We start from the raw sequence: 8,840 nt of genomic DNA, 5'->3' as shown, positions 1-8,840 counted from the left end.
GTTGGCAATTTGATCCCTGGTTCCTCTGCCTTTTCTAAAACCAGCTTGAACATCTGGAAGTTCACGGTCCACATATTGCTGAAGCCTGGCTTGGAGAATTTTGAGCATTCCTTTACTAGCGTGTGAGATGAATGCAGTTGTGCAGTAGTTTGAGTGTTCTTTGGCGTTGCCTTTCTTTGGGATTGGAATGAAAACTGACCTTTTCCAGTCCTGTGGCCACTGCTGAGTTTTCCAAATTTCTATGACCAACCTAGGCAGCATGTTAAAAAGCAGAAACATCACTTTGCTAACAAAAGTCTGTCTAGTCAAGGCTATGGTTTTTCCAGTGGTCATGTATGGATGTGAGAGTTGGACTATAAAGAAAGCTGAGCGCCAAAGAATTGATGCTTTTGAACTGTGGTGTTGGAGAAGACTCTTGAGAGTCCCTTGGACAGCAAGGAAATCCAACCAGTCCATCCTAAAGGAGATCAGTCCTGAATATTTATTGGCAGGACTGATGTTGAAAGTGAAACTCTAATACTTTGGCCACCTGATGGGCAGAACTGACTCATTTGAAAAGACTCTGATGCTGGGAAAGATGGAAGGCGGAAGGAGAAAGGGACGACAGATGATGAGGTGGCTGGATGGCATCACTGACTCAATGGACATGAATTTGAGTAAACTCCAGGAGTTGGTGATGGACAGTCCATGGACAGTCCATGCGTGTTGCAGTCCATGGGATAGCCAAGAGTTGGACACGACTGAGCGACTGCAATGAACTGAATTGAACTGAGGTGCTCAGTGTTAATTCTGCGTTGAACTGAATTGATGAAAATGAAACAAAGATTAATTTTAAAAACTTTGCTTATGGAGACAAACGCTGAAGTGTGCAACACTGGGTTTCCCTGGTGGCTCAGTGGTAAAGAATCCACCTGCCATTGGATGGGACATGGGTTCCATCCCTGGTCCAGGAAGATGCCACATGCCTCAGAACAGGTAAATCTGTGCTCTAGAGCCCGGGAACCACAATTACTGAGCCTTTGTGCTGTGGATACTAAAGCTCTCGTTCCCTAGATCCTGTGTTCTGTAACAAGAGAAACCACAACAGTGAGAGGCCGGTGCACCACAACTAGAGAAAAGCCTACATAGCAGGGAAGACCAAAATAAGTAATTAAAACACAACAAAACAAAACAAAAAGGGGGGAACTCCATGCAAAGCCGAAACTACATAAAGCAATCTTACTAATTAGTATATAAATTACAATTCTTTCGTGACTTTAAAATTTTTCATCAAAATATTAAATATTATTACTGTCTGATGTAAATGTATAGAGAAGTAGAAAAACAGTAAAACTAGTATGTATTTACTTATATTACATCTATAAAATATTAGAAGTATCATTAAAAATAGTTTGAGCAGAGAATGCTGCTCTCTTCTCACTGTATAACTTACTATACAGAGCAAGCATCTTTTCTGTGCCCTAGTGAATTATAATATTCCTCTCTGTGTTTGGAGCAAGCCTTCAAAATATTTAATCTTAATAATTAATATTTAATTTTGTGTTTTCAGTGTTGTGAATTATCTGAGAGAGTTCCTTCAGTGTGAAGTTATTTTTGGTGGCATCACTCTGGGATGTGTTTATCCTTTTGGGCACAACCACTTTGCTCATTTATGTTGGTAAGCTGGCTTTGACTAAATTCTCCCGGCTGCGTATCTATCTAGAATTTTGAATGACAGTGGTGTCAACAACCCATAGTCAACTGTTTCTTCTATAACTCTATTTATATTCAGTTCAGATTTCATCTATACTTACCACTTTTCATTTCTTTGCTGCACTTTCATCTTTCTTGGCCAATTTTCTTTTGATAATATATTTTCATAGAATGTCACATAGCTTTTATCAGCACAAAGAGGCAGCATGGGCATACACTCTGCTGTCTGTGTGTGAGCTGAATAACAGTTGAGTGGAGACCAGTCATAGACTTTGAAAGAGGAGTGTGATTGATGATGGATCATGAAACACATCTGTCATTTACACGGTGATTTGTGGAGCTGGTAGTGAAATTTGTGGTTACCATAACTGAAATTTGACCATGTTGCGTGTATGTAGGGTGATGTTGTTTAACTGAAATTCATCTATGGTGGAATCGTGCAAAGCATTGACTTCCTGAGCAGAATTAAAGGCAAGGTACTGGAGTGAACCTACGTGAAGGATCCTGAAGTTTGCTTATGCTTCATTTATGGTAAATCTGCTTCTGAGTTGTTACATGCTATATACAATGATGAACTAAAGAAAGTTTGAGAAATTGTGTATTTTGGTACAGATAGAGTTTAAATTTCGATTTTTTTGGAAGAAATCTTCTATATGATTTTGCCATTTTTATGTTGTTGTGCATATACATAAGACTTCTTCTTAGCCAAGCACTTAATTTATGGGGATACTAGCTGATTGGGAAAAGATAAACATAGATATTCAGTTTATCTTCCCACCTGCCTCTTTTTCCTACTGTTTATCAAGATCCAGAACAGTGAAAAAACTCACAGGTAAAAGTGAAAAAAATTAGATCAGCACAAGCAACTGGAGCGTTTCTGCACAGCAAAGGAAATAGTCCCCCTGCCAAGCCCTACAGAGTGGGAGAAAATATTTGTAAGTAATATATTAGATAACGGTTAGTATCCAAAATATAGTAAGAACTTACACAACTTAAACCAATCCATTTAAAAAAAATGGGCAGAGGAACTAAATAGATATTTTTCAAAAGAAAATAAACCTAAATGGCCAGTAGCTACATGAAAAGGTGCTCCATATTGATAATCATTAGGGAAATGCAAGGCAAAACCTCAATGAGATATCACCTCTCACCTGTTAGAATGTTTATTATCAAGAAGACAAGAGGTAAGTGATGCTGAAGATGTAGAGATAAGGGAATTCTTGTACACTGTTGTTAGGCATGTAAATTGGTTTAGTTCTTATGGAAACCAATATGAAAGTCTTTAAAAAATTAAAAATGTAACTGCCTTATGGTTCAGCAATTCCACTTCTGGATATACAGTTGAGCTTATTATTATTTTTAATTTATCTTGATTGTGTTGGGTGTTTGTTGCTGCATGCAGGCTTTCTCCAGTTGTGGCAAGTGGGGGCTGTTCTTCCCCTTGGTGTTCGGGGTTCTCATTGCTGTGGCTTCTTTTATTGTGGAGTATGGGCCCTAGGTGCACATGCTCAGTAGCTCAGTAGCTGCAGCGTATAGACTGTAGGGTGCTTGGGCTTCAGCAGTTGGTGGCACACGGGCTTGGTTGGTCCATGGCATGTGGAATCTTCCTGGACCAGGATCGAACCCTTGACTTCTGCGTTGGCAGGTGGATTCTTACCACTGTACCACCAGGGAGGTCCTATACTTGAGTTTGAACAGCGTGGTTTAGGAGTGCTGACCCTCTGTGCAGTTGAAAATCCACTTGTAACTTATAGTCTTCCTTTTGTATATACATGATTGCTCTGTATCTGAGATTCTACATTTGTGGATTTAACCTGCCATGGGTTGTGTGATTGTCAACTGTTGTTGCTGTTCAGTCACCCATTTGTGTCTGATGCTTTGTGACCCCATGGACTGCAGCCCGCTAGGCCTCCCTGTCCGTCACCAGGTCCCAAAATTTGCCCAAGTTCATGTCCATTGCATTGGTGGTGCCATCCAGCCATCTCATCCTCTGACACCCTCCTCTCCTTCTGCCCTCAATCTTTCTCAGCATCTGGGACTTTTCCAGTGAGTTGTCTGTTCTCATCAGATGATCCTTCCAATAAGTATTCATGATTGATTTCTCTTAAGATTGACTGGATTGTGTGGTACTGTAGTATTTTATTGTTGAAAAGAAAATTTGTATGTGGACCTGTGCAGTTTCAATTTCTGTTGTTCACAGCTCAGCTGTATATCCAAAGGAAATGAAAACAGGAATTGAAGAGATGTATGTACTCCTATATTCATTGTTAGTTATTCACAATAGCTAAGATACAGAAACAGCCTACATGTTCTTCAATAGATGAATGGATAAAGGAGTTGCCGTATATATGCACAATGGAATATTAGCCATTGAGAAAAAATAATCTGCCATGTGTGGAAACATAGGTGGACCTCGAGGGGATTATGCTAAGTGAGATAAGTCGGTCAGAGAAAAACAAATATTATATAGCATCACTTACATGTGGAATCCAAAAGAGCCAAACTTACAAAAACAGTGTAGACTGGTGGTTATCAGAAGCTGGGAGCTGGAGGAACTGGGAATATGTTGTTTAAGGGTACAAACCTAGAGCTAGTAGATAAATAAGTCCTTGAGATCGAATGCACAATGTAGTGATTATAGTCAACAATACTAGATTATAAACAACGAGATCTTAATTGTTCCCACTGAAGAAAAGAAAGTAATGATGTGAAGTGGTAAGTGTGTCAGCTAATGCTATGGTAGTCATATTTCAGTATATAAGTATCAAACCAACATATTGTACATCTTAAACTCACATGATGTTATGTGTCAGTTATATTTCAGTTTAAAGAAGGAAAAAACATTTAGGATAGGGAAACTTTGGACCTGGATTGTATAGTAATAAAAGAACAAATAATACATGGGTTGATTTAGTATTTTGTCATTGACTGGTTGCTTTCTTTTTAAAACTCTTACGGTGAGAGATCTGAATTCTTAGGATAATTGCATTCTAGCTTTCTTATGTTTGATTTTATGAGATATAAACCAGAGGTGAGCTGTTAGCTAGAACATTGCTAAAATATTTACTGATAGAATGACCTTTGAACAGTTGGCACTGAGACATGAAATTAGCATGTCAAAGTACGTGAAGAAATACTGCCACCAGATTCAGTCTGTGATCATGGGAAATCTCTAGTCAGTTTCTCTGCCAGCTTATTCTTCGAACCTGTTGTTTTCTTTTCTGCTGGCTGTTGTAGACAAGAGTTCTATCAAAGAGGTATTTGTATGCCTCTGCAAAAGGAATACTTTACCAAATCAGCAAATGGAAAAATTTTTCCTCATTTACTTAAAAAAAACTTTTCTTAATCCAGAAATTGCCAAAAACATAAATGTGTAAGTTAGAGGTAATAAACATTAAGCGAATGATCAGACGTATTTGTAATGCTACGAATGTGAAGTACTCTGAGAGCTTATATGGGACTGTATGACCTAATTTGTCATTTAAAGAAGGTCTGTTAGAGAAAACTTGATTTAAGTTGAACTCTGAAAGAGAAGATAACAGGTAAAGGGAAAGCGCTGTACTGCCAGGGAGTATGGTACCTGGCATATAATAAATAAAGGTGTGTGTGTGTGTGGGTGGGTGGGTGTGGGTGTGTGTGTGCGTGTGCATGCGCAGTTGTGTCTGACTCTCTGCAGCCTCATGGACTATAGCCCACCATGCTCGTCTGTCAATAGAATTTTCCAGGCAAGAATACTGGAGTGGGTTGCCATTTCCTACTCCAGGGAATCTTTCCAACCCAGGGATCAAACCCACATCTCCTTCATCTCATGCATTGACAGATGTACTCTTTACCATGGCATCACCTGGGAAGCCCAAGGTGATGAATAGAAGAGTGGTGTTAATTGAAGCTGAAGAGATGGGTAGGAGCCAGATAGTATAAAGATTGTGTTAATAACTTTGCCGTTCATTCTAAAAGTGAAACCATGAACAAGAGATTTATGATGTAAAAAACAATAGCTAGAGCATAGATAGAGCTTCTAAGTGCTTTGCATGTATTAACTGCTATATTCTGACAGAAACCATTTGACATGCATCTGTTTTTAATCCTTGTGTTATGAGGAATATGAGGGACAGAAAGGTGAAATAACTTGCTCAAAATCATGTGTCTGGGAGTGGCGGGCCTGAGCACCCTAGCTCTGGAATCTCTGCTTTACATCATCGCTACACTATCTTTTATAATCCAACTTTTCCACACTTAAAGTACTTGTAGTTATAAATTATATGATTTATAATTGAAGAGTTCAAAAGAACAGTTCCTGTTATGGTGATATCTCAAATATGACATCATACTGCTTGGTGGTATATGGCTGAACATCTTTTACTTTAATAGCTGTGTATTTATTTTAATGTTTATTAATATTTACCTCTTTTAAGGCATCCCTTTTTTGACAAGAGACCTAGAAATCATCTTTAGTTCTTGCTCTTCGTCACTCCTCAAGCCAAGTCCTGTCAGTTTTTTCTTCCCAAATACCTGTTGGCTTTACCCTCTATGATTATTTTTTTGAATGGAATCTTTAATCCATTTATATTTTATTGTTGTTATTTACTTGAATGTTGTTATGTCTGTCATTTTGTTTTCCTTCAGTTCAGTCACGTCTGACTCTTTGTGACCCCATGGACTGCAGCACACCAGGCTTCCCTGTCCATCACCAACTCCCAGAGTTTACTCATATTCATGTCCATTGAGTAGGTGATGCCATCCAACCATCTCATCCTCTTTTGTCCCCTTCTCCTCCCGCCTTCAGTCTTTCCCAACATTACGGTCTTTTCCAATGACTCAGTTCTGCCCATCAGGTGGCCAAAGTATTGGAGTTTCAGCTTCAACATCAGTCCTTCCAATGAACACCCAGGACTGATCTCCTTTAGGATGGACTGGTTGGATCTCCTTGCAGTCCAAGGGACTCTCAAGAGTCTTCTCCAACACCACAGTTCAAAAGCATCAATTCTTCGGCACTCAGCTTTCTTTATAGTCCAACTCTCATATCCATACATGACTACTGGAAAAACCATAGCCTTGACTGCTGCTGCTGCTGCTAAGTCGCTTCAGTCGTGTCCGACTCTGTGCGACCGCATAGACGGCAGCCCACCAGGCTCCTCCGTCCTGGGATTCTCCAGGCAAGAATACTGGAGTGGGTTGCCATTTCCTTCTCCAGTGCATGAAGGTGAAAAGTGAAAGTGAAGTCGCTCAGTCGTGCCCAACCCTTAGCGACCCCATGGACTGGAGCCTACCAGGCTCCTCTGTCCGTGGGATTTTCCAGGCAAGAGTCCTGGAGTGGGGTGCCGTTGCTACTAGATGGACCTTTGTTGACAAAGTAATGTCTCTGCTTTTTAGTACGCTGTCTAAGTTGGTCATAACTTTCCTTCCAAGGAGTAAGCATCTTTTAATTTCATGGCTGTAGTCACCATCTGCAGTGATTTTGGAGCCCCAAAAAATAAAGTCTGTCATTGTTTCCACTATTTCTCCATCTATTTGCCATGAATTAATGGGACCAGATGCCATGATCTTAGTTTTCTGAATGTTGAGCTTTAAGCCAACTTTTTCACTCTCCACTTTCACTTTCACCAAGAGGCTCTTTAGTTCTTCTTTTCTTTCTGCCGTAAGGGTGGTATCATCTGCATATCTGAGGTTATTGATATTTCTCCTGGCAATCTTGATTCCAGCTTGTGCTTCTTCCAGCCCAGTGTTTCCCATGATGTACTCTGCATATAAGTTAAATAAGCAGAGTGACAATATACAGCCTTGACTACTCCTTTTCCTATTTGGAACCAGTCTGTTGTTCCATGTCCAGTTCTAACTGTTGCTTCCTAACCTGCATACAAATTTCTCAAGAGACGGGTCAGGTGGTGTGGTATTCCCATCTCTTGAAGAATTTTCCACAGTTTGTAATGATCCACACAGTCGAAGACTTTGGCTTAGTCAGTGAAGTATAGAAGTAGATGTTTTTTTTGAACTCTTGCTTTTTTGATAATCCAATGGATGTTGGCTGTTGGAGGCCAGAGTGAGGTACTCCGCCCGTGGCAAAGGTCATGAGGAAGGAGGCTCGACATACGCAAAGGCGGGATCGAGCCTCAGGAGTCCCCCTGGAAATCCTCGAGCATCTACCCCCATTAACCAGAGCCTGCCTACTTTACTACTTTGTGCTCTCACCTACACCTCTGACTTTACGGGGAGCTGTCCCCCACCACCTCTTTCGGAAAAGGAGTTAACTTAGACCTCTAGTTAATATAATTCCTGGGCGTGATAAAAGTGTTTTAACCTACAAACTCCTCTGAAGGTTCTCTAGCCTGCCTGACAGGCTTGTCCGGCCACATGTGATTGCTCACAGCCTCCCAACCGTGAGAGGCATGAGATGCTTTAAACCTTCTAAAAACAGGTTCCTTAGAAAAGTTAGAAAACTATTAGTATAAGTATAATGGGCTGATTAGAAATTGTATTGGTGAAGGGTTTTTCATTTGTTGAGCCAGTGTTTGTTGCTAAGTCTCCATATCCCCTGCCCTTACACACATTAATGAATATATAGAAGAAGTAACTATTAACCTTTGATATTAATCGCGTTAGACCTTAGGCTAAGTAAATTCTTTCCTTAACTAAAACCCACTACACCCTCACCCTATAGGAATGTAACTTTATTTGGGTGGCGTCTGTTTTAAGAATAATCACCCTTGGAGAAAAAAGTGTTCTGACCACTGTCACAAGGAGAGGGTCATAAATTGTCAGCAGGCCCCCCTGGCCAGAAGATGATCTAACACCCCTAAGACCTCTGTATACATTTGTGTGAAGCACCTGACGTTAATAAAAGTCAGGACTGCTGTCCCCACATGACTTTTGTATAACATCTCAGTGTATAAAAACAGACTCTGGAAAATAAAGAATTGGGATCAGTTTCTCGAAATACTGGTCTCCCCATGTCGCGCTCTCTCTCTCACTCTGGTTGAATCTCCATCTGGATCGCGGAACCCACCATGCTTACTAATTATGCCTGGGCTTCTAAGATCCGACCAGGGAGGCCTCAGTGTCTCCTCTCCTTCGGGAGAACGGAAGGACGCCTGTGGCCTACGTAAGTGGTGCAAGCTTCTTGTCTTGAAGTTTTATTGGTCTCCCGCGTA

The 8,840-nt window shown here is 40.5% G+C and overlaps 1 protein-coding gene across 4 annotated transcripts in view; it reads left to right on the top strand.

Moving 5' to 3' along the window:
- Window positions 1-8,840, top strand: part of LRP6 (low density lipoprotein receptor-related protein 6) — a 179,570-nt gene that overhangs the window by 70,519 nt on the left and 100,211 nt on the right. Inside the window, exon 1 of one of the 4 annotated variants that reach the window (XM_010858690.1) lies at window positions 1,540-1,657. The exons of the other annotated variants lie outside the window; for them this stretch is intronic. The gene's annotated coding sequence lies outside the window, so the exon portion shown is untranslated. Of the gene's footprint in view, window positions 1-1,539; window positions 1,658-8,840 lie in introns of those variants that run through there. 4 annotated transcript variants of the gene reach the window in all.

Source organism: Bison bison, unplaced genomic scaffold (genome assembly GCF_000754665.1).
Source record: "Bison bison bison isolate TAMUID 2011002044 unplaced genomic scaffold, Bison_UMD1.0 scf7180017864390, whole genome shotgun sequence".
Taxonomy (NCBI): Eukaryota; Metazoa; Chordata; class Mammalia; order Artiodactyla; family Bovidae; genus Bison; species Bison bison.
Note: the sequence above shows the minus strand (reverse complement) of the source record. Positions and strands in the feature narration are given on the sequence as shown.